Source organism: Otolemur garnettii, unplaced genomic scaffold (genome assembly GCF_000181295.1).
Source record: "Otolemur garnettii isolate 467f Iridium unplaced genomic scaffold, OtoGar3 scaffold00029, whole genome shotgun sequence".
Taxonomy (NCBI): Eukaryota; Metazoa; Chordata; class Mammalia; order Primates; family Galagidae; genus Otolemur; species Otolemur garnettii.
Genome location: NW_003852424.1, coordinates 11,355,864 through 11,382,516, shown reverse-complemented (window position 1 = coordinate 11,382,516; position 26,653 = coordinate 11,355,864).

Here is a 26,653-nt window from a genome sequence, read left to right as displayed (position 1 = left end):
CATCGCTCCCTAAGTGTTCTCCATACTTCTTTCTAAAAGGAACGTATTAATTTGCATTCCCACCAGCAGTGCAGAAGTGTTCCCTTTTCTCCACATCCATGCCAACATCTATAGCTTTGGGATTTTGTGATGTAGGCTACTCTTACTGGAGTTAGATGATATCTCAAAGTGGTTTTGATTTGCATTTCTCCGATGATTAAAGATGATCATTTTTTCATGTGTCTGTAGGCCTTGCGCCCGTCTTCTTCAGAGAAGCTTCTGTTCAAGTCTTTTGCCCACAATGAAATAAGATCACTTGTTCTTTCCTTATTAATAAGTTTGAGTTCTCTGTGGATTCTAGTTGTTAAAGCTTTGTCAGAAACATAACCTGAAAATATCTTCTACCATTCTGAGGGCTGTCTGCTGTTCAATCCTGCAATTCCTCTGCTAGGTAATTATCCAGAAGACCAAAAATCATTTTACAACAAAGATATTTGCACCAGAATGTTTACTGCAGCCCAATTTATAATTTACAAGTCATGGAATCAGCCCAAGTGCCCATCAACCCATGAATAGATAAACAAATTGTGGTATATGTATACCATGGAATATTATGCAGCCTTAAAAAAGATGGAGACTTTACCTCTTTTATGTTTACCTGGATAGAGCTGGAACATATTCTTCTTAGTAAATTATCTCAAGAAGAGGAAGAAAAAGTACTCATTACTACTATGAAACCAATATATAATCACCCACACTTTCATATGAAAGATAAAACACACTGGGTGACACCTGCAGCTCAAAGGAGTAGGGCGCTGGCCCCATATGCCAGAGGTGGCGGGTTCAAACCCAGCTCCAGGCAAAAACTGCCAAAAAAAGAAAAAAAGAGAGAAAGATAAAACACGACTATAGTCTAGAATGGAGGAGGGAAGAGGAGAGGGAGGGGAAGAGGGAGGTTGGGTAGAGGGAGGGTAATTGGTGGGTCCTCACCTATGGTGTATATTGCAAGGGTACATGTCAAATCTATTAAGAGTAGAGTATAAATGTCTTAACACAATAATTATGTAAGTGAGGTGAAGACTATGTTAACCAGTTTGATGTAAGTCCTCCAAATTATATATAAAATCGGCACGTTGTACCCCATAAATATATTAATGTACACAGTTATGATTTAATAAAAAAATTAAGAGGAAAAAATATTAAAATTTAGAGAACAACTACTTAAAAAAAAAAGACATCTCTCCAAATGGTGCACTGGAGAAACACCTGAACCTGGAAGTAGGGTGATAAAGATCTACTCCTTAATATGCTGATAACGCCACGTGTAATTGGACCTGGAGGTCACTGTCCATAGTGGGATGTTGTCAAGGCACTTTCTTTGCCTAAATCAGATTCTTCAAGGCTCAGTTAAGATACCACCTCCTTCAAAAAGACATACTGGACTCATGTTTTAGCTAATCTTGGTGTCCTTCCTCTGTGCTTTCAAGGCCCTGAGGAAAATCATTATTCCTGCCTCTCCTGCTGGACTAAGAAATCCCAGAGGGCCACACTATATTCATCTGTGGCCCCAGCAAGGAGATTGAACCACACAGCCATAGAAATGCAGTAGTTGGTTTGTCTCTTTTTTTCATCCCCAATCCCATTCCAGGCTGCAAATTGCTGTTCACTATCCTTGATAACATCTGAATTCCAGACATTTTAAACCATTTATTCCCACTTCTTTTTGTCACTGTATTAGAAACTAATGATGCCCCAGAGCAGAGAAGGTAGTATTCACTCACCCTGGCCTTCTCAGCCCCCTTCCTGATAAATCTCATGTCCTGCTTTGTGCAAATTCAGAGGATGAACTCTCCCAAACTCTCATGGTTATGCTTTGTTTTTCCTCCTAGCATCATCTGTTTTCTCACATGATCTACACCTCCAAAGAACACCCTCTCTCCCCTTTTCCATTTCCATTCCTCCTTTCCCCTAATACTTCAAACAAGAGACAAAATAAATAATACTAATACTCTTCTCAGGGTAAGTAGGATAAATAGAAGTGTAATCTTAACCCAAAGGAAGTCATCTATAACTAGGAATAAGCCATTGCACAGAATGTGAGATGCACGGAGCCCTGTGCAAGGACCCAGTGTGTTTCTGAGTTCTGCATGTATAGCAGCAAACAAGACAGGTATCATCCTTGACCTCATGGAACTTGTATTCATTCTGGTGGGGAAACAGCACAGTAAACCTGAAAACAGCAAGTAAACTTGATATATACATTGGAAGGTATCTGCAGGAAATAGGTGGGATGGAAAGCAGTTTGGGAGCCCCCTGTGAGGTGGTGAGGAGACACACCCTCTCAGCTGAGTCTAGAAGGGTAACATAGTAAGCCCAGTATGTGATGGTGGGGAAGAAGTGATGAGTCTTCTGAACAGAAATAAAAGAGTCAAAGGAAAAGGTCATGGTAAGTAAAAGGATCAGAACAGAGGTTGATCTGATCAAAGAGAGTAAAGGGTACATTCATGTGAAATGAATGCAATGGAATCAGTGGGAAGGGGCCAGATTATTCAAGGATTGGGAGACCATGGTTAAGGTTGTTTTATTCTGGGAATAATGGGAGCCCTTGAAGGGGGCAACATGATCTGATCTACATTTGTAAAGAATCACTGTCCTTCCTGCTGAGAACTGATGGTGGACTGGAGTGTAATTACATAGAAGGAGACACATCTGGGGCTCCTCAATGGTTCAAACCCTACAGAAATAGAACAACCTTGAATAGGCCTGTTCATAAGCCACCACGATAAAGACCATGGCTAACTTTGAGCACCTTGATAGAGCCTTGAAGGTCTGATCTTTGTTCTGCAAACTCCTGGGAACAGTGGAATTATTTTAGGAAGTCTTGAGATTGATATGTGTACCCATCTTTATTGACAGAGTAAGAAGTAACATGTCACATTCTGATATTATTTATAATTACTGTTTTTCAGTGTAAATAGAATTGTGATTAATAACAGACACATACTCTTTAAAAAGCATTATTGGATTCATAGGCATTTTTTGTTGTATGTTGTTCAGTTATAGTGAAAGAATTCTTTGATTGGTATGGGATCTGCAAAATGTTTTGAATTTAAAAGATAAGCGAGTCCATTCCTAGAATTCATCGTTGGCCTAGAGAACACTGTCTTCAACACACCATTTCCACTTTCTGGAGACCCCAGACTATATTTCCTAGGTGCACTTGTGAGTCCTTAGGTGGGACCATGTGACTGAGTTGTCGCCGATGGGATTGTGATCGGATGTGACATGTTACTGCCTGCCTCGGCCATGTGAGCAGGTGTGTGTTCTGATGTCATCTCTGTCCCCAGTTCACAATGTAGAGCTGCTGTCTGGAAGTAGTTGGGATCTGGGATCCCTGAGTGTTTAAAGAAGAGAGAGGCCAAGGGGCATGATCTGATTTGCATTGAGCTGGGACTTAAATGAGACCTTTAAACCTTTTGTTGTATTAAGCAACTAAGCTGTTGAATTTAGTAGTTACTGTAGTCTACTTAGCCTAGGCAGATTAGTAGTGCCCTTCAGATATCTTTGCACCTGTCACCAGAATGGCATATACAAGGATCATCACTGTCACGGTGTTGTGACAGCAAGAGAGTAGAAGCTTCCTACATGTCCATCTAAGGCAAGCTGGCTCAATCAGTTATGGCATATGCACACTATCTTGCCATTACCAGGGAGCTCCATAAATTTTACTGTTGGGTGAAAAATACAAGGTTAAGTAGAGTGTGCATAGCATGTGATCGTTCGTATGTGAAAAGGGTAAACTTATATAACAGCAGATGACGTATATTGGGTTAATGTGGCATTTGATATTTCTAAGCTTACAATGATTAACTCAGTCTTTACAACAGCCCTCTAAGGCGAGTCCCACCATCATCTTTATTTCGTCAACAATCACAATGAGACACTGAAAGTCTAAGACACCTGGCCCCGGTGACATAGCTGGGGTATGTCAGAGCAGAGATCCCAACCCAGGCTGCAGGCTTGAGGGTGACACCCTCAGTATCTCACAGTAGTCTTCGTGGGAAACCTCATTTCAGTGGAGAATTTCTTTGAGAGGAAACCTAAGGATCTGTTGGAAACAAGTGTTTCTGGGCAGAGGAAATGAAAAATTGGGGACAAGATTGGGAAAAAGATTTGATTTTCAACATATTCCATCTTAATTTTCTTCTTTAACTTTGTGCACATATCATCAAAACATAAATAGCTTTTAAAAGAGCTAAGATATTAGAAAATCATCCTAATCTTACATCCTGTCTACTGTCTTCAGGACCCACTGGCTCCCAATCCAAAGAAAACATTGAACTTAATGACTTATTTCTGGGATGGCAGAAGGAGCATGAAAGCATGCTGCAAAAATCTCCTCCTCCCTCAGGCCATGGCTTCTTTCTGTCCTCCTCTCCCTAGCTCTCCAGGGCAACAGAAAGAGGAACACTGCACCACTGTCTGAGAATGCGCTCCCTGTTCAAAGAGAAGTCTTCACTCGAATAGATTTTTGCCTTTTGCAATTATATCATTAAAAGCGTTCTGAACTTCAGACTTGAAATGAACTCCAGAAAGGGTCTGCCCTTTCAGCTTTCTGGCTTTACATAATTTATTGTTTGAATCTTATTAAAAAATGCAAAAGGGATTCTAAAAAGGTTTCAAGCAGGCACACTCAGACACATGTCACTCTGCCCCTCCCAGCACGGTCTCCATCAGATTTCTCTCTCCTCACAGTGGAGGGGCACTCCCCTCAGGATTAGAGGAGCTTAATCTGGGCAGTGGGAATAATATAAGCATGTGGAAATTGTCACTCACTGCTCCCACCCATTCCCTTGGCTCCTGTGCTCTCAGCTGGCATGTTCTCCTCGCAACCCTCTTTCATCACAGGTACCTTTTCTTCTCCTCTTCCCAGCTCCCTCCCCTTTCCCTCCTTCCTTTCCCCCATCCCTTCTCCAACTCTCTCCCTCTCCCCTCCTCTGATTCACCTGATCCTTGGAGGGTCACTTAAGCATTCAAAAGAGTAGACTGGACCAGAGGAAGAAGATGCTTGCAAGCAAATTGTCTGCTTTTTATTCTTGACTCTGCCACTTTCTGAACTGTGCCTCACAGCAAGTCATTTTAACCTTTGAAGCCCTGCTGTGCACGTTCATGAACTAAGGCTCTCTGGAATGACCCCACGGGATTTCATGTCCCTCCTCTATAGCCATCAGACCTCACAGATACAGGCTGGGGTGGCTGCTGTACAGGGCTGGACACCGAGTTTTATCTGGGCCTCTCTCCAGATGGCCAGGACCAGAGAAACAGGCCCAGAGACAATCTTTACCTTCAAGCCAAAAGATGTGATTCCCTTTTCATCATATTTTCTCTTGTCCCTTCTCATTATCCCTGTTCTACAGGCTGGTACAATATTCTCAGTGTTTTGTGCAAACTGTGGTTAAAAGAGGTGATCTCTCCTGAGGCAGGGTGCCTGGCAGCCCCAGGACTTGGCCTCATTGCCTCTCATCCCCCACTACTGATGAGAGCATCCGGCCTGGAAAGGGGACCTGACATTGGCCCTGCAGAGACAGGATGGTGGCTCAACCCCAGCTGTGCTCTTCCAGTGCTCAGCCCCCAGGGGCACATCAAATGGTGCCACCAATGACCAGCACTGACTCCTAACAAGCTGAGAGGAGCCTGGCAGATGACAGCAGCAATGACCTCTTTGTCCTCTGCCTCTCTGGAGCCTCAACGTTCTGCAGAGCCTGTGACAACAGGTGGGAGTTGGGAGGCGGGGAGGCTTCAGGGCTTGGCTGATCTCCTGCATTAATGTGGGTGTTCAGAGGCCCCGGGGGCTGCTGGGGCTGCTGGGGGCTGGCCCTGTGTTTCTATTCTTTTCGCAAATCCCCATCTCTGAAAATGAAATTAAAAGCAGCAGCTGGGAGATAATGCACACAGTAGATCCAAATGTAATATGCCTCCTTGTCCCTCTGATAAGGCCGCTCCTAGGACAAGCAACGAGGATTACATGGTAATCTTATTATGGGGGGTCTGCCAAGGGCAACGGGAGGGTCATTTTTCTGTGCATGGTGCAAAGAGCCCCATCCCCCATGTTCCCACTCTGGAACTTGCGCTGGCTGGAATTGCCACTGCACTGGCTTTTCTTGCTTGAGGAAGTGGAGGAAGAGGAGGAACAGTCATGCGGGCACCCCGGCTTCTCTCAGGCGAATAGGGCTTCTGGCTTCCTCATCCTGTCTTGGGGAAACTCAACAGCTATCCCCAACATCACTGACACCCCACAGCTTGAATGAACAGCTGGAGTTTGGATTCCATCATTTATTGTAAGAGAGAACTGTCTAGGAAGGAGAAAGTGCATTGAAACAAGAGACTCCAGCCTGTTTAGGTACCCCAGTAGCAGAAGACTAATCTCCATCTTCTTGGGACAATCCGATAAAGCAAAAGGTCATGATGAGTTTCTGCCCAAAGAAAAGAAACACTATTGGGAGAGAGATTGTGGGTGCAGAGTGGGAGGTATGGTCTTAGCCTTGACATTCGACTACTCTGACTGTAGGCTGAGTAAGGAAGCATCAGGAAACTCCGCCTGGTCCCTCCCTAGCTTCCTCCTTTCCTGCTATCACGACAATCTAACCTCAATTCCTTCACTCATGGAGCATAACTTTCAGATACATGGTGTGACATGGGGAGCAGGGAAGGGAAGGAGAGAGAGACCTGGCAAATTGCAATTGTAGGTCACCTAAGGATGGGAAAATACACAGATTTGGGGTAGTGTAAAGAAACATGATCTGGTATTTACATTGATTTTTACATACAAAACCCAGGGCTGTTTATACCATTGCATGCAACTCCATTTCCTGTGACAATGGGTGGGAAGAAAATAGACAACTTAAGAAAATAATAAAACCATTGTTTTGAGTTTTATGTATCTTTCATTTATATGTGACAGCAGAATGCAGATTTGTGCTTACATTACATATGTTTAATGTGCTCACGTTACATGGAAACACTTCCACTGCTGGGTGATGACTTGACCATAGTGGGAGCACCACCAGGACTCGCCAAGAGAATGGACCAGTGAGTGAATGATCACGGGATAATTCCCACACCCACAGATGCACAGATGCCCCTCTCTCAGCTGAAGTCCTTTGATGTATTAAAAATTGTGGGGATGAGGAAGGATCTTAATTACCTTAGACTCCAAACTAAGAGTCAGCAAACTTTTTCTGTAAAGACTGCAATAGTAATTATTTTCAGCTATGCAAGCCAGAAAGTCTCTGTTGCAAATATTCAGTCCTGCCTTTGTAGCCCCCAAACAGCCATAGACAAGGGAAAATGCAGAGGTGTGACTGTGTTCCAGTGAAACTTAACTTACAAAGGCAGGTGGCGACCTGAGGTTGGCTTGGGATTGTAGTTTGTCAACCTCTGATCTAAACCTTGGGGAAGCTCTGATATCAAGGGCTATGTTAAAAAGCAACACTACAACTCATACTTTTAACCTTACAAAAGCCATCTATGTAATCTAATCGTATGTCCCCTCATATAAACCTGAAATTTAAAAACAAAATTAAGAAAGCTAAAAAAAAACAATAGAGCCAAGTCTGACACTTTGGTGAAGTTTGGTCATGGATAGAGGACCAGATCCAGCATGTTACCATAAAAAAATAAAATAGAATACATGAAACTGCTTGTCAGGGTCACTGCATTCTTTTCCTGGTTCATCATCCTAGAGTGAGTCTCTAAGGAAAGACACTTTGCTTATTTCTGCATCAGTTTCCTCATGAATACAGTGAGAGTTTACACCAGAAGATCTTTGAGGCCTTTTGCAGAATGTATGGGGCTCAGCATTGCACACTATCCTCAACCTACCCACCATTATGATTGTCATTGTTAATTGTTTTTGGTGAATTTTTGTAAGGTCAACTTGGGCCTTGTGGAGGAAACCAGGGTTGGGAGCATAGTATAGAGGAGAAAAAGCCTAACTATCTACATTCTGTTGTAGATAGTTATGTAGATAGAATGTAACTGTCTACATTCTGTTGCTAGAAATAAATAAAATAACCATTTGCATGTATAAAGTTTATTCATGGTGCCATTTTATTTCTGGATATAAAAGACATGCATTATACCTTTTTGGTGACTGATCTCAAAGCTGTCCAACCTGCTACCAGCCTCCCACTGCCTGTGTTTTGATAGAGGGCAGTGTCTGTTACCAGCAGCTGAGACTGTGCTACGCATCTCAAGTTGAAGAAATCTGACAATCTCACTGTTGACTGTGGATCTTCAGAAATGAGACAAAGACATAAGGGACATGAGAGGCATTATTCACAGAGCCAGTGGCAGTGAGGCACCAGTGGGACTCTGCCAAGGACAGGCTAGCAGCATGCCCTAATCAGTTTCTTCCTTGACCTGATTGTGGCTCTGGATTCGGGGCCCAGCCTCTCTTGGTTTCTACTCCCTGTTTGAGACTGAGCCTTTCCACTGATTCTCTGTTGATGTCCTTCCAATGCATTTAATGCATTCTTAATTTGGGTAAAAGAATCTTCTGTTGCTTGCAATGAAAATCCCAGAATGAATTATCAACAATATAACTCTGCATTTAATTTTTCATCTTTTAATTTTTATTTCTTGAGTTGGAATAACCCCTTTCTAGAGCCAGAGGTCAGATATCATTAGCATGAACTCAAAGCTCTTCTCCTGAGGGCTCCCACTTCACTGGGAGGAAGCCTCTCATGTACTCTGGGAAGCCTTATCCCACAACCTATAGTGGTGTGCTATGCTGAGTACAGAGCTTTCTAAAGGGCTGGCTCTAGCTTCCACTTCTCTGCCATCCTTCACCCATCTATCCATTCATGTACTCATTTATTCCATTAATATTTAACTTGTACTTATTGTGTATTCAGCCCTAAAGAGGGGGCTATCCAAAATAAGCAAGGCAACAAGAACCTACAGTCTATGGAGAAGATGGGATATATTTGTACAATTGATTATTAAATTGTACTTTAAAAAAAGGCAAAACCTAGACAAATTTAGGGGCCTTTAACCAGGGGTTGCAAGGAGATCCTTTCTATTTCTAAGAAATGATGAGGAAAAGCTTGTAAAAGAAGAACACTGAGGCATGAACTAGTTGAAGCAAGGAAGAAAGCAGAAGAGACTGAAGTGTGGAGGGCTGGATCAGGCAGGGGCATGTTGCACTTAGGATGGGAAAGAAGCCAGGGTGTCTGTAACTGAGTGAGTATGAACAGGGAGGTGAGCCCAGGTTGGAGAGGCACTTGGGCCTCATTTCCCAAAGTCAAAAAAACCAAACCAAAACTAACAAACAAACAACACAAAATATAGAAACATTTTAGCTCAAGAACAGTTGGAAGAGTTTTATTCAGGAGGGTGATATGATTAGGTTTCCATTTTTCAAAGATCACTGTGATGGCTATGTAGAGAATAAATCAATGGGCTTGTAGCCAAAGGATGAGAACAGTTAGGAGGATATTTCAGTCCAGCTGGTCACTTAGATAGAGTAGGGTGGCAGTGGTGAAGTTGGGGCAAAGAGAAATGATTCAGGGGAAGCATGAGAGGTACAGTGGAGGGTACTTCATGACTACTTGGCAGAGGGTTTCCACCCTGGAGGTGGATGGAGGTAGTGCTTACTGAATGGGGAGTTCTGGAGGAGAAAGGACTCGGGTCAGGAGATGGAGTTTTATTTAAATCATATTGAATTTTGTTACCACCTGTTCAAGCCAAATTTTCCATTTTGGATGCACCAATAAGACAGTTGTCCCAGTATGTATTATTACTGTCCTCAATGATTCTTTCTTAGAATATAGGATGGAACTCATGCAAAGGTATCAACTCCCTCTGTTTCCTGCATCCCTACACTTCTGAGTTTCTTGGGGTAAGGCCTGTGGTAATTTAATCCCTTGCCAGGCTTGTTTTCTCCTTCCCTATTGGCTATCCTTCTGCTTTCTCCTTCCTTATTGGCTATCCTGCACCGCTCCACTGAGTGTCTACCTCTTTTCATGAGCTATGACTCCCTCCTGACTCTGTTCTTTTTTTAGAAGTATAACTGGGCCTGACTTCCCAGCACCCTCTGTATGGGCCACTTCTGAGTTCATTGTGACTCTTGGCTTGCTCCTTAGGTGTGGCTGGATGCCAAACTATAATCAGTATTCTTGTAAAAACTTGCATGGATTTAGGATTTATTATCCACTCAGATTTCTCCTTCATCCTCTTCCTCTTCTTGTTGTTTTGGTCAAGGCCTAAGGCTTACAACACTATGCATGCAACAGAAAATGGAGAAAACTATGCAATTCAATCACAGGGCTATTGCCAAGAATTCACGGATGACTTGTGAGCAACATTTCTGTGTCCTCTCTCTTTCCTCTTTGACTGTGAGTAATTGGGGATGCCTGTCATAACTGAATCAATGATAATGATTGCCAGGCCATTAGAAAATGTCAAAGAGTGGATATGATAATAAATCCCATCCAGGGAAACTCTCAGGGTAAGCCTGGGCTTTGGTTTCTACTCTTTAGAGAAAACTTAATCTCAGAAAAATCCCATAAATGGTCCAAATGGAGATGCCAACATCCCCTCCTTATCTGGAGGCACAAATAGGATGTCCTCTCATTCTACCATATTTTCCACTTTTCCCTCTATTAGGGTGGGCATCATATTGAAAGAAAAAGAGCATGGTTGCATCTGAAGGACACAGAAGGAAAAATATACCCTACAGGCAGAAAAGGGTTGCAATGAGCAAGGACATTAAAATATTATTGCAAGTCCATGGCAATAAAGCAGAATCCCATCAGCTCAGCAGTTCTGGATTATTTCACTACATGACACCAAACGCTACCAAGATACTAACCAATTAGTTTTTCTTTTCTTTTTTTTTTTTTTTATTTCACAGGACTCTTAGTCAAAATGGGAACATCTGGAGTTTGAAATCAATTGTCTAGAATGAGCTGCTGTGCTAATTAATATTCACTGAAATGGCATCCCACCAAGGTGTCCTTTCTTGTACCTCTGTTCCCTGAAGGCACCAACATTTTCCCATCAACTTTGTCCATCTTAGGAGAACCCTGGTTGACCAGTACAGGGAGGAAGAGGGGAGAGAGGAAGGTTATGAAAGAGCCTGAAAACAACCCAGGAGAAAGAAAAGTTCTGCAGCGTGAATAGGGCTGTATTTGGCTGAGGTGTCCGCCTCTAACTCTTTCTAGTGTAGTATGGAGTGAATCCCAGAATGATGTCATGCTGGCATCTTGTCAAAAGGGGGAAGGGGCCAGAATTAACCTTTTCTTAAACTGTAGACTATTCTGGCTTGGCCAGTTTCTCTTTTAGTGATAAGTAAAGAATTAGAAAAGTTTGGGAAATGTCACTACCAACAAGAGTCTGTTCATAACATTCTGAATCCATCTCAGTTAGCTTTTCCTATGGTTCGCAATAGCCTGTTCTTCATTTCCAATTTGTAGTGCATAACTTGAACAGAGATTGGCATAGATATTAATAGCATGCCAGAGGAGTTTATCCTCTGACTTGGTGGTTCACTCTGCAGACCTGAGCTGGACAATATGGTAGCCTCATGAAATGTGGCTGATATGAATTGAGATGTGCTGTAAGTATAAAATGTGCATTGCATTTATAAGCCTTAGCATGACATAAATAATGTAAAATATCTCACTAATAATTCTTATATTGATTACACATTGATGGATAATACTTTAGATATATTGGATTAAATGGACATATATTATTAAAATTAGTCACTTGTTTCTTTTTACATTATTATATTACTACTAGAAAATTTTAAATTATAGATGTGACTTACATTTGTGGTTATAGACATGTCCATTGGAGAGTCTTAAATCTCATATGATGGAGTTGCCCTCTGCTCCCTGTAAGGAAACAGCTGCTATTGACTCATAACCTAATATGATGCACCTACCATGGGTATACTCCTGATTTAGGTACTTGTACATAATCATGGCAGCCCTATTATCTATGAATTATAAGCTTTGCTTTACAGATGAGGGATTTGGGCTAAGAGAGGACATGTGACTTGTTGCACCCTTTCTACTCAAGTCAACATTTGTGGAGCACTGACTGCAGGGTCTACACTGTTCCAAACTCTGGGCTCCCAGGTTTGTGGAGTTACCACTCATGACTGACTTGACTGAGACCTTGGTTTGGTAGGTTCCCCTTCCTCTAAATTGCTCTTTCCCTGACACTATGTGGCTCCTCTAGAAATTTTTTCAGGGTCAGGAAGATGAGATTTCTAGTCACTTTTATCTTTTCATTTTTTTGCCTCTCTTTTTCACGCTGATCAATTATGAGGACAAGGCAATTGGATGGAATTAGAGCCAAAGTCTGAGTTTGACTTACTGGAGCTCCCTCCCCATTCAAAGTCTTCACAGTAAAAATGATATCCTCGGTGGTCTGCAAGTGTAATATGCTAAAGCTCACCCACTGGGCTCCCTATATCCTGTGCTTTGCTGTGATAATGTTTCAGTGTCCTTCTTTAATACAGGAGGTTGAGATGAGAACCACTGAAATTCACAACGAACAGGTTTGATATCAATACGCCAGAGTTCCCTTGCTTCTTGCATTACCTGCGCTGTTGTTTATCAAATAGATGTTTAAGAACATTGGTGTGGGTGAGCAGTGGTCCATGACAAATTCTTGGGAGTTCTATAAATTTTTCAAGATGATTTTTACAAATTGTGACTTTATATTTATGCCCAATATTATAATCTCATGGGAATTTCCCACAGGCTTGGCATGATAACCATTTAAGAAAATACTGCCACCATTTCAGTGACTACCTTTCCAGTTTGTTTATGATCATATCAAAGTCAACTAGTCTAATTATCTGAGCAATAGAGGAAAGAGCAGAAGATTAAGGCATAAAATATATTTTCCACCCAAGTGATGTCACTGTATCATGCACCAGGGATGGTCTTGTAATAGTTGGCAAAGAAAAAAAAAAGGTAGTGAGAAAATTGAGTCATCACAGTATTAGCATGCTAAATTCGAGGTAATTTTTCTAGAGAAATCAGTAGCATATTCACATTTTGAGCTGAAATTTAGTTTTAGCAGAAAAGCCATATCTGTAACATTAAATTAATGTTGTTAATTTAAATACTATTGACTTTGTATTTGATTTGTGACTTTGTTTTGATTTTATGGTTGTATAAGAATCATAAGCATAAAGAATATATACTTAGTTTTATGTCTCTGCATATTTTAGTGTGTCAGGAGTAAGTGGATAAAGTGTAAATATCCACTGTCTTTCCAGAACAAGCAGCTCCTAATAGCACCCAAACCTCCAATTTTCTTGAAGTTGTCTCTCTAGTCTCCTCACTCCTGAAGAACAATAGAATTATATTGAATCAGAACGGTCCCTCATCTAGACCACTGCATGGGGTCCAATTTTGATGGAGTGAAACGCATTCTGCAGGGCACGGGGTTTTTATGGATTACCTGGGGTGAAATAAACTCTCTAAGAATTTCACTGCATGCGTGTTTGTAACTGAGTTGAGGTTGAGCTTGCTGAGTTGGGGCATCATGGAGCTAGAGGATTTAATCCCTTCAAAGAAACACTAAAACAAAAGCCAGAACAGGTATCTGAGCTGAGATTAGTTCCCACTGATGCTGTGCCCTGGGCATAGATCCATAGCACAGGGTCTATACACACGACCTTCTCAAATGGACACTAAAAGCAGCAGTTGGATATGGTTCCCAAGAGAAATAGCACTACATTCTTGATTCTTGATGTAGTGGGGGAAGACAAGATACATGTACAATTCTATCTGCAGATTCCTGTCTCTACAGCCAAAGACACTATCACCACTATGCGTTAACATGGGAAGCAATGTTGGTTCCCATCATCTACACTGCTAGCTTTATAGCAGACATACAAGAAGACTCAAGAGTCTGAGTTTCTCTCTGAAGTCTAGGTACCTTAAGATGAGCCTTGGCAGGAAGAATGGTTGATATAAAGGATGGGAGCCAAGTAAATAATGTCAGACCAGTGCCTGGAAGGCTTCCTCTCCTCATGACAGGTCTATTTAGAAATGATTTAATTTAAAAAAAAAAAGAAAGAAAGAAATGATTCCAGCTCCCAGAGCCTTGGACTTTACTGATTTCTCCCACTTCACTTGAGGGATCTGATCTTGGTCTGGATGGTTCCCATAACTTTCAGAAAGTCTTGACTATCAGAGAGACTCCCCATGATGGAGACTCCTCCACCCATTTCTCTGGTAGATTCTAAGCCTTGGATTCAGTCACCTATTGAGCATGGGGAATCCTTAGAATGAAAAAGGTCCAGGTGCTTCCACCGTCATCTTTACTAGATGCCAGTAACACCCCCTGACCCAACAGTGGCAATCAAAAATGTCTCCAGGATGTCACCTCAACATGAGGGAACAAAATTTCCACCGGCAGAGAGCCAATGATGGTGCATTAGTGATCTTTGCATGTTTACCTGCAGGAAAACTACGAAGGGTTCATATTCATACATCTGCCTTTCCAGGAGTTCCTATCTTTTGGCAGGTCTATTTTTCTATAGATCATTGTACTAGCGCAAGTTAGTACTGACGTTACCTCATAGGTCACTATGAGGAGTAATAGTACATCAAATCAAACTTCTAGGAACTCAGCATTGTAACGCAGGAAACCACATGTTTATTGTTACCTATTAAATTGATTCACTCTCTTGTCACTAATTCTTTCAACTCTCCTGGCAGATAGGAGGCTTAGGAACTCATTTTACAGAGGAAAACTTGAGGCTCAGAGAAGTTGGGGTGGAGACTAGGATTTCATCATGGATGGATTTTGCTCCAAACTCAGGCAAGCAACCACCCTGTTTCTGTGAGTGCTTCATAATGTCGCTGATGGAATTCTGCAATGCACAGCCCTGGAGCCATGCGATGTAGTGGTCCTGTCACCACCAAAACTAAACAATCTGTGCCACACACAGACAGGCTGTCAGCAAGCTGTTGACCCAGAGCCCCAGGTGGCCTGCATGACCACTCCAGGGCTGACCTTGAACTGCTCTTTGGATTCCCATGAAACCTGAGCGCCTCTTTTAAGCACTTTCCCATCTCTGGATATTGGCCAAACCTCCTTCCACTTGTCTTAGTTGAGTTGTGACTGTGATAAAATCCTCTGTCTTTTAGGAAGTGAGGTGGCCTGATTCCGAGCTCAGTGTTTTAGAGGTACTTTCTGAGAAGCTGTGCCCTCAAGATCATGTTTTGTCCTTTCACTTCCACTGATTAATTTGTCTCCTCCACATCTTTGGAGGTCATATCAGTTTTGTAAACTTATAGCAATTACCTAGAAAGTTCCAAAAAAGTCTTGCTTATCTATTTGAAAAGCCCCAGTGAAATGTACTTGGGGTAAACAATAGACTTTCCTGTGACTCACTGTCAACATTCCCATGATAACACGTTTGCATCTCATTTCCCTATCTACTTTACACTGCATTTTCCTTGCCCAAAATGATGACATCAGATTGAAATACGGCTGTGAGAAACTCTGGCAAGTGATTTCAGCAATGGCCTTTTTAACATTTCAGTGGGTTTTTTACCACTTTTATTCTATTTATTTTATCACCCCTCTCCCCCAGCCTCCGGCTAGCTTCCCAATTCTCCATGGGTTTTTAATAATTTGTAACTCAGATCACTGTAAGTGGTTCAGTATGTTAGCCAATTTCCTTAATACTCTGAGAGCCATGTCATCAGCATCTACTGATTTGTACACATTCATATCTCCTAAGCTTTTTCTTATCTAGTTTTTGACAATAGCAATTTGGGCAAGGATTTCATTACTTCCTAATTGCTCCGATTTCTTTTCTTTATTTCCTCTCGTTAGAGACAAATTTAGAAAATGAGTTCCTCTATCTCAGCTGTTTAGTCTTGCCCTTCATCCTGTGTTCCTTTCTTTCTTCATTAGTACCTGAGCTGAGGTCTCTTGGAGGGCTAATTCTCTCACTCACCTCCCTTTGAAGGTAGGGAAAGACTGATTCTGCCTTTTAAACTTGTATTTTTTCTGAAGAGTTTATGGACCAAAAAAAAAGAAAGAAAGAAAGAAAAAAAGAAGGAAAAAAACAGCATTTAATAAAAAAAAACCCCCAAACCCCTCTCAGTCCCTCAGATATTTCTCCCACAAGCCGTTTGCAGACACTTTCACTCTCTCCCTCCATTAACATTCAGCAGTCAGAGCTGATCAGAGAAAGCTGAAGCCCAAACACTCCACATGTACCATGTGGTGCTCTTGGCCCCAGCTTCACCATAACCTTGTTTTTAATTTTGTAGGGTTTTCTGTTTTCTTTTGTTATGCTTCAAACGCCATCTTTGTCTGCTTTGCAAAGCAGAATGTGAAAAACGGAGGAGTCGGAGAAATACTTTCTGAGGCTTAGGGTGATTTGGGGAGTCCAGTAACACTTAACATCATTTTTACTGTGGGTCAGAGGTGGTTATTGTGTAGCAGATGAAGACATTGGCTCTATCTGGTCAATCAGGTATCTCTGGAAATGTTTGTCATCACTCCGAGTCATGTGTGTGCTTAGCAGGCTCTCTGTGTGTGCATCCCTATTTAGTAACTCAAACTGACTCTACCTGTTACCCACATCTGCATGAAATCAGCAATCATTTTGGTCAATCCAAGTAGAAATTTCCAAACATCTGGAGGCTTGAAATTTGTGAACAGAACTCCTGGATCCTTACACTGCCCTTTTCCCCTTCTGGTTTTCATCCCTGTGCTTGGCGTCCTTGTAGACACCGCCTTGGTGGTTCTTCTTGTAAACTGAGCCTTGCGGTTCAGACGTGTTACCCAAGTTAGCACTAGAAAGAGCGCCATGGGCCTCAGTGGAGAGCTGCTGGACTAGCCCCAGACTGTGTTGTGAAACAAAGTCTTGTTTCCAGGGCGGGACTGTCGCTGAAGGATCCGCATTACATGGTTGCATATAAGAATGAAAAAAATAAAACATCCTTAGTTTCTGGGAAAGTGAGCGCTCCAGTTTCAAGAATGAGTTATTGAAGAAAGGAATGATGTCTCAGGGATGAGAGATCTATTGGAGAAAGCCCAGCAATGTTTCCAACTGAGGCCACTTACTCACCTCTGGGGACCAAGCTTTGCTTCTTGGGCTAAAGAATAGGATTCAGTGGTTATCATGTTGACAGCCAGTCCTGGAGGCCCTGAGGCCCATTTTCCCAACAGCATCTGTCCTCCTTCTCTTGTCTGGCTCAATCCTTTGCTGGGCCCCTGCCTCTTTGGGGGCATATTTTCTGCCTTCAAATCCCATTCTATCCTCCTCAAAGCCTGATCTCTGAGGACAGGCAACTCTGTGTACTGAAATCACCTTCCCTAAGATTGCTTGGTCAAGTCCTTGGTCCTTGTTCTATGTTTGGCCCTGTGGTCTGGGATCATTTCCGATTATCTTCTTATGTTAAATCTTGAATCTGTTGTCCCTCAATGAAGCCATTACTAAGTAGGGGCTCAGGTCCCTAAGATGTACCTAGTCTTTCAGGTAGGCCTAGGTTCGGGAGAGAGCTCTATTGCATGATGGCTTGCGTATCAATCCCGTCTACCTGCTGCCAAAGCTCAGATGCAATTCAAAGACAGAAAGACTCAGATACAGTAACACTTCAGCAACAATGCCTAAAGCATCCTTATCAACTGGAGGTGATTTTGTACCCCCACCCCAGGGGACATTTGGCTAGGTGTACAGACAGTTTTGGTTGTCAGACTCGGGGAAAGAAATGCTACTGGCATGTGGTGGAGGAAGGCCAGAGATATTGATAACCACCTGTAATGTGCAGAACAGATCCCACCACAAGGAATTATCTGGACCAAAATCTGAGTCATGCTGAGGTTGAGACACCCTGACCTAAAGGAAGAATCGGGTGAAAGTATAAGATATACAGCCCACAGCACGCACCGTTCTTTTCCTCATACTCAAAATGGTAAGTCTTACAGGTGCCAGTTGCTTCACTGAGAGTTTCTGTAGCTCACCTTGTACTCTCTTCCTTAAATCAGTCCATTATGTTCTACCACAGTGTTGAGGTTAAGGTATGTTCCTGACATTCATATGTACATGTCCATTAATTCAGCAAACGTTTCAAGAGAGAACTTACTTACAGTAAGAACAGGACCAGGCTCTGGGGAATTACAAAAATGAACAACACAGAGAGAGAGAGCTGGCAATGAGACTAGTGAGATGTCAGCGAGTTTCCCCAAAATTACAGCACAGTGAGATAGGGCAGAATACAGGCCAGACCAGGAGAGGAGCACTGTGGTTAGAGTGCAGGCAGAGAGGACTTCCCAGAAAAGGCAAACGTCTGAGCCAGGTCCTAGAGGATATTTAGCGTCAGTCTGGCGCAATAGAACCAAGGGCTAAAGCTGAGCTGGGGAAGCATGGGAAGTGTTTAATCAGGATGTTCCAAAGAAGAAACATAGGATATACACAGAATTGTTATGGGAGCTGCTCACACAGTTATCGGAGGCTGGAGTCCTGCAATAAGCTGACTGTAAACTGGAGAGCCAGGAAAGCTCGTGGTATAATTCAGTCTGAGGCTGAAGGCCTGAGGCCAGGAGGAGTAGAGGTTGGGATACTGGCGCAAGTCTAGAGACTGCAGCTCAGATGTCCCCGGGCAGAAGATGGATGTCCCTGCTTCATTAAGAAGGGACAGCTGCCTTTTTGTTCTCTGGGCCCTCAGTGGATTTGAGGGTGTGTAGGCATTTGGGGGATGGTGGATCTTCTTTATTCCCGCTGATTCAAGCACTAATCTCTTCTAGAAACCCCTCAGGCAGTCACACCAAGCAATGATGTCTCAGCAGCTCTCTCTCTATTCCTTAACTCAGTCAAGATGACGCACACCATTAACTGTCACTGACAGCCATTTAATAGGATCGGCTGCCCAGTGCCTTTCTTGGTTCTTAGCCTTTCAGGGTGAATGAGGTGAGAATTACTATGGATGGAAAAATTTTAAAAAGGCAAGTGATTTGTTTGAGGCCACAGCATCAATCAGTGCCAGGGTTGGAATAAATTCCAGCCATCGGATACAGCAGAGTCATCCTTTCCTTCACTTATTTGGTATTTATTGAGTGACTGGGCACTGTGCAAGTTCAAATCTAGGCTCAGACACAAGTTACTCAAGTTCTCTGAGCCTTATGTTGCTTTCCTGGAAAACAGATATAAGAGTACTACGTATCTCTGGGGGTGGGGTGTGTAAAGATTAAATGAGCTAATGCTTTTGAAGCTTTAGCAGACAATACCTTGAAGAGGCACCCAGCGTCACATGCAGGCAGCACTTAGTGTCAGATGCCACTGTAAGCACCATCACCATCATCCTTGCTGCTGCTTTCCTTATCCCCCTTCCCAGTGCTGCCACCCACGTGGTGAGGAGGCTTCCGGAGGCTCCCAGACTCATAGGCAGAGTGTTTTGTATTCCCTTTGCCTCCTGTCAGCAGACTGCTCACTCAGCCTGTGATTCACAAGCTTCCTGTTTCTCTCCCTGTAAACTGCTAAAAGGTAGGGGGGAAGCTGTTTCATTACAGCCTCATTTACACCTCTCTCTGTCTCCCTGCTCCCTCCAAGGAACGTGAAGTTGCTGTGTTCTGTGCAAAGAGGACCCTGCTTGCAGGATCCCAGGCCAGGCTTCTTGTTTCAGTTGAAACCTGCCACATGTCATTCCTGCTGCCCAGAGCAGGATGTGGTCACCCCACCTCAACATGGAGCCTCCATGTGCGATATGATTCTATAAATGTCCTTTGGGCAGAAGCCATGGCAAGGTGGCTGGACTGGACTGTGCTGATGACTAGGGGGCTGGCAGGGATCACCTTTAAAACTGAGTCCTGTATGGCAGTAAATTGATCCCATAGTCTGTTCTCAGAGTGAGCTAATCCCCACCCTGTCCTGTGCACAGGAGAATAATGACACACAGACAGCCTTACAGATGGCCCAGTGTCACATGTTTGGCAATTCTTACTTAAGGATGACTCTGTGCTGTTGTCCTCTGGTGTTTTTCCTGTGACATGTCTGAGAACTTGCTGGAAGGCTCCCCATGGGGAAAAGAATCCCTTTCCTATGACCCTTATCAACCTCCATGTCCCCTTGTCCTCTAACATGCATGAGGATTACCTGGAGAGTTTGTTAAAACCTAGATTTCTGGGCCTCACATGAAGGCTCAGAATTTCTGATTCAGTAGGTCTGTAGTCAGCGTTAGTATTTGCATTTTTTTTTTTTTTTTTTTGAGGCAGACTCTTACTTTGCTGCCCCCTTTAGATTGCTGTGGCATTGTAGCTCACAGCAACTTCAAACTCTTGGGCTCAAGCCATCCTCTTTCCTCAGTTTTTCATTTTTTTTTTAAGGAGATATGTGGTCTTATTCTTGCTCATGCTGGTCTCGAACTTGTGAGCTCAGTCAACCTACATGCCTCAGCCTCCCGGAGTGCTAGGATTACAGGTGTAAGCCACCACACCCAGCCAGCATTTGTATTTCTAACAATTTCCCAAGTGATTCTGAAGCTTCTGGTCCATGGACCACTACCCTAGAAGATGTATACAGCCCCAGAAAAGAATCAGTGAAGGACATGTTTATGGGGATACTGATCACCCATCAAATGGTAAGATACAGACAAGGTGAAGAGAGTAGGGTGTTCTTAGATGCCCAGCAGCAATGTCAGGTGGTCATTGGAGAAACTGCTTCCGGACCTCATCTGGCTGGAAGGTCATGGAACCCAGAGCAGGTACTTCCATTTCTGGCTCTACAGAGTAGCAGCCACTGTACTTTATCCACTCATCTGCTCAGGACACCTGTGTTGGCAACCCCTGCTACACTGGCTGCTCTCAGGAATAGAGTCCATGTCCAAGGGAGGGCTATTCTCTCTCTCTGAAGCTCTAGTGTGGAGGCAGCACTTGCTCCAGAGTAGGTTTTCACAATCTGTCTGAACCCAGGAATATGCAGGTCCTTCTAGTTTATTCTCCTCCAGGATAATTAGGTATCCTTTCTGAGTCTAGCAGTCAGTTGTGCTTAGCAGGAAGAAGAAAAGAGCTCAGAGAGCAAATCCCTGGCACCCAAGTCCTCATTCATACTGCTATCCTTAGGATATATCTTCCTCTTCTTTTTGGCTTATAGAAATGCTACCACTCTGACCCATCAGGGCATTTGCAGTGGAAACTCTTGGATGAGTATGGCTTAAGTGTGGGGTAGCGGTAGAGATAAAGGTGGAAAGGCATTTGGAGTCCCTAGCCTGAGGACAGCCTTGAATGTTAGGCTAAGGAGTTTGTATGTAGGTCAGCAAAGGTGAAGCATGGAAGAAATGGGAGACAGGAGGAATGCAAACTCACAAGTCCTGTCCTCAATGTCGCTTTTGTGTTTTTTCCTAAAGTAAAAATTCGCTACAGAAAATATTTTAAAATAAAAAATTCCTCCTGTTGGGCATTCTGTGGTCTTTACAATGCTCATTCACCAAACCTCTGTCAAGCTTGTTGTATACCTGGTGTGGCCAATGTGTGGTTTGTAGGCTGCATGAAGATTATGTGAGGACTTTTAAGGGTGTCTGTGGTGGCAGATGGTATGAAAATTATGTGCAGACCTTTTTTTGTGTGTGTGTGCTCATATATTCTCAGTAGTGTTTGTGTGTTTAATGTGTGGCCTAAGACATTTAATGTGTGGCTCAAGACAACTCTTCTTTTTTCAATGTGGTGCAGAGAAGCCAAAAGGTTGAACACCCCCAGAAGACTCCTAAGAACTTCATACAGGTGGGAGGGGAAGTTGTCAGGAGAATACAAACAGCATTGTCCTTGATGTCCAAGGAAGCTCCATACCTGGATAGATGTGGCAGGGTGGGGAATTCCAGTAGAACAAGAATAACACTTAAGAGAATACAAACTAAGTTGGAAGCATCAGGGGAAAGGTGGGACCATGATGGAAAAGAGCAATTGTTAAGTATATGCTTTAAGCCTGGCGTGGATTTTAACAAATCTATATAGGGAATCAGAAATTAATATTCTCATTTTGCACACAAGGGAATAGGCTCAGAGAGGTATATAACCTCTCCAATTTAATAAGTGGTGGAAGTAAGATTCAAATCCCAGGCTGTTGGATTCCAAAGCCCATTCTCATTCTGAAGCTGTATCCATCATTACATTTGGCTATACGAAGATGGCCAAGATGTAGCCCTTGTAGTGAAGTAGCTTGTTAACTGCTGGGAGAGGTAACTCACACAGACACTCAGATATGAACTGCAAAGGACCAGACCTCAGGAGAACCCCAACAAGGGTGCAAAGTGCTGGGCAAACTCAGACCAGGGTTGGACAGGTGATTTTCACCCAGCTGATACAGGGAAGATTTTTATGGAAGAGAGAGCATTTGGGTTGCTTCAGCTGTTGGGATAATTTTTTTTTTCTTTTTTAGGCAGTGAAACTGCTTTATATGATATTATAATGGTGGACATGTGTCATTATGCATTTGTCTGAACCCACAGAATGTACCCCACCAAGATTGAGCCCTGATGTAAACTATGGTCTTTGGGTGACCGTAGTCTTCCTGTTTCCAGATCCTAGTTCTGAAACTTCCTAGTTATGAGACTGTCATGTAACCTCTTTGCTTCCGTTTCCATATCTAACAGTAAAATAGGATTGTGTTGTGAGGATTAAATAAATTAATATCTAAAATACTTAAAACAATACCTGATACAAACTAAATGCTTGATAAAGGTTGGTTATATTGTTATTGATAATTTGACTGCAAAGAACAAGGACTTAAGTTAGCTCAAGAGAACAGGAGTGTGGTGAAGGGACATGTGTGAACTAGAGCTGGAATCTTGTCAGGAGCAAGGACAGTTGTGTGTATTGTCTGACTTTCTGCCTCTTCTGTCTCCATTCTTCTTTCTGCTAGTAGGTATCTTCAGAAAATTCAAAATTTCTGACTTGTACACAGTTTGGCTTACCCTGACTTTTCCATTTTCCCTTTAACTAGAATATTGGAAAGTTTGTATCCTGTTACATTGATAGTTTAAGTTAGAGAGGGAAGGAAAAAGAGAAAGAGAAAGTATTAGAGAATATGAATCTAATAAAGTCAGCTCATCTTTCTCCATCAGGTTATAAGTCACAAGCAATCACTCTTACACCTGTTCATTGGCTAAGGAGGGAGTAGGGATTTTGTGGGCAAAATATGGCCATTACCTCCCAGTAAATCAGAGTAGGCAGTGTTCCTTAATGGGATTTTGGGGAAAAAGCACAGATAAACAAATTCAGTAAAGTTGCAGGATATAAAATTAACATACAAAAATAAGTATATTAAAGAAGTCAGGAAAGCAACCTTATTGACAATTGTTACAAAAAATTTTAAATACTTAGGAATACATTTAATCAAGGAGGCGAAAGATCTCCACAAGGAAAACTATACCACATTGATGAAAGAATTGAAAAGATCATAGTAAAATGGAAAGATATCCCATGTTCATGGAGCGGAAGAAATGATATTGTGAAAATGCTCATACCTACCAAAAATGATCTACAAATTCAATGCAATCTTCATCAAAAGACTAATGACATGATATTCTTCACAGACATAGAAAAAAAATTTTAAATTTATAAGGAACCACAGAGGACTCTGAATAGCAAAAGCAATCCTGGCCAAAAAGATCCGGAGTTTTCACTCTCCAGAGCAATAACAGACAGTAAAGCAGTAAGCAGGTAGAGAAAAATAAAAAAATGTGAAATGATATTTAAGTTGGTCCTGTAATAAATGACATGCGAGAACTAGTCCTGTGAAGACCTGGGGAAGTATCTTCTAGGTAGAAAGAACAGCCAGTTCAAAGGCTCTGAGGTAAGAACCAATATGGAGCATTGGCAGGAAAGAAAGAAGAGAAATATATTTAAAGTACAAAAACCAAGGAGGTTTTTGCAGATACTGCAGATGAGAGTGGAAGAAGAGATGGTGTAAGACAAGTTTGGACAGGCAAGCAGGGATCAGACTATGTAAGTAAGCCCTTATGCATGACCAAGAAATGGAATTTTAGGCCGGGCATGGTGGCTCAAGCTTGTAATCCTAGCACCCTGGGAAGCGGAGGCAGGTGGATTACCCTGAACTCAGAGGTTCGTGACCAGCACAAGCCAGAGTGAGATCCCGTCTCTACCAAAAAATAGCCAGGCTTTCTGGCAGGCACCTGTAGTCCCAGCTACTTGGGAGGCCGAGGCAAGAGAATCACTTAAACCCAAGAATTGGAGGTTGCTGTGAGCTATGACTCCACAGTACTCTCCTGAGGGCCACAAAGTGAGACTCTGTCTCCATAAAAAATAAAGAAAGAAAGCAAAATAAAATTAAAAAAACCTTCAGACTAAGAAGATTGAAAGCAAAATTAAAACAAACGAACAAACAAACAAACAAAAGAAATAGAATTTTAGTCAGGGATTGATGTGGTCTGATTTGTGTTTTTAAAAAATCGTTTTGTCTGCTGGTCGGATAACAGGTGGTAGGGGCAAAAGTGGAAGCTAGAAGCCTATTGTAGTAATCTAGGCAAGATAATGATGGCGCCAGAGGAGGGGGGAAGTATTTTGGAGATAAAGATGACAGAATTTGCCAATGAATTAGACGTATAGGTGAGAGAAAGAAAGGAATCAAGAACAACAGAATTTTGGCTTTATCAACTGAGTAGAGAAAGGTGGTGCTATTAAGTAACATCGGAAAGAATGGAGAAAACGAAAGGAAAAGTTCTTTTGGTGGGGAGATGGGAGAGGGTATGTGTGTGTGTGAAATAACGGGGGAAAGAGAGTTCTGTTTTGTGCATGACAAATTTGAAGCATCTCTAGATAGCTAAGTAGAGATGTCAGGTAGGTAGTCAGCCAATGAGTCTGCAGCTTGGGGGTCAGAGTTGAAATTTCTTTTTTTTTTTTTCCCTCAGAGAATAGAGAATATTTATTTTTATAAATAAATATAAGAGATAATTTCAAAAAACAGATCATGCCAAATCTTACAGACAATAGAAAAAGAAGAACTACTTCAAAATCATTCTACTTCATCCGGTCAGGCCAATTTCGACAGGCAGAAATAATGAGGAAAAGAGTACCGGGAATGCCAAGTTAAAGGAATCTCGAGGGCAAAAGCACAGAGGTAGGAAATGCTGGTTTGTTCGGGGACCAGGTGAATTTGCAAAGGCAGACTGAGCAGGGGAGGATTTGAAAGTTTGCCCCGAGGTATGGAGCACATTTCTGTAGGCAAAGGGGCGCCAGTGCACGTGACAGCCCAGCGAAGGGCACTGTCCAGCTGGGGTGAGGGGAGATGCAGGTGGCTCAGGCCAGTGTTGGAAGGCTCGTGCCTCTGCATCTTCAGGAGCCTCTTAGCTTTGCATTAATGCAAACAGTGGGAACAGTGGGGTCTGAGGGGAGAGGGAGGGCGACTAAAGAGGCTGCATAAATAACTTGGGGTTTTATATAGGATGAGAGATCCTTGAGTAAAATCAGATGTGAGAGTGAGCTGGCCATTTTCATGCAGGGAATAAAATCAGTGTTATCAAATACTGGGAAAAAAATCAATAAAAGGGGACTTGATAAGGGTTGTCGAGCTCAGGGTAGCTCAGTGACATCTTTTGCAGAGAGTCTTCTGGTTCAAAGACTACATCAGATACAAATGACTTCTCCCAGGACTTAGAGGTTGTGGACTGTGACCAGGCCTAGGGCTGCAGACAGCTTGTTCCTGGCTATGTTGCTGACTGCTCTCCATTCAAGGGCACAGAGGGGCTCAGCCAGGGAAGAGGGACTCAGCCAGGGCCTTGCTATCTTGCTGAGGCTGAGGATGGAGCCCTGAGCAGCTGGACTGACCTTGTGCTGGCCTTCATTCATTCGCTGCCCGATTTATCACCCATCTGTGATTATTTCCCCACCCTGCACAGCTTACACTCAGAGCTGGCCCAGATGGGAAACATATCTTCCCCAGCATCTTGGTCAATTAAGTTTCAGGGAACACGTGGCACATCCGTTGGCTGTGACAGGGAGAATGATGGATGACCAAAGGCTCATTTTCAAAATTACAAATTTGGCTAATTTTTGTGATCCTGGGGGAGGTGAGGTGAGGGAGAGAAAGGGAGGTTTAAAATAGACTCCAGGCTCTTGGTAAGATATGCCAGGATGGGCTGGGTAAAGAGCAGACATGAGAAGGAGTGTGGCTGGCCAGCCACGGTTTACACTGGACTGGTACCAACAATGTCACTAGGCCAGAGTGCCTTCCTCTGATTAATTTTTATCAGCAGAATCAGGATTCTTGATCTAATCTTAAATTTTTCAGTGTTGCAAGTGCTTTTAAATGAGATTAATGTTAATCACTCACCTAAAGTGTGCCAGGAATTGTGTTGAGTACCTCCTATATACTTAGTCATCAGAACAAGCTTGAAAGTTGGATTCCTTTCCTGTTGTTCAGATTCTAATCTGGGAGTTTAGAGAGGCAGAGAGACTTGATTTTGGTTATGGAGTTGCTAATGGAGTCTCCTATTTCCAAACTTCTAATGTTCTTAAGAAGCTGTTTCCAGGTCCCTCTGTCTCATTGGCTGGTAAGCTCCAGACAGTGAGGAGAGAGCAGCAGACGAATATTAACCAGGGCCGCTGCATCACACAGAGTCCGGCTTAGCAAGGTGCAACTCGCCCACCTGCTAGGAAGTTTCTCTCCCTT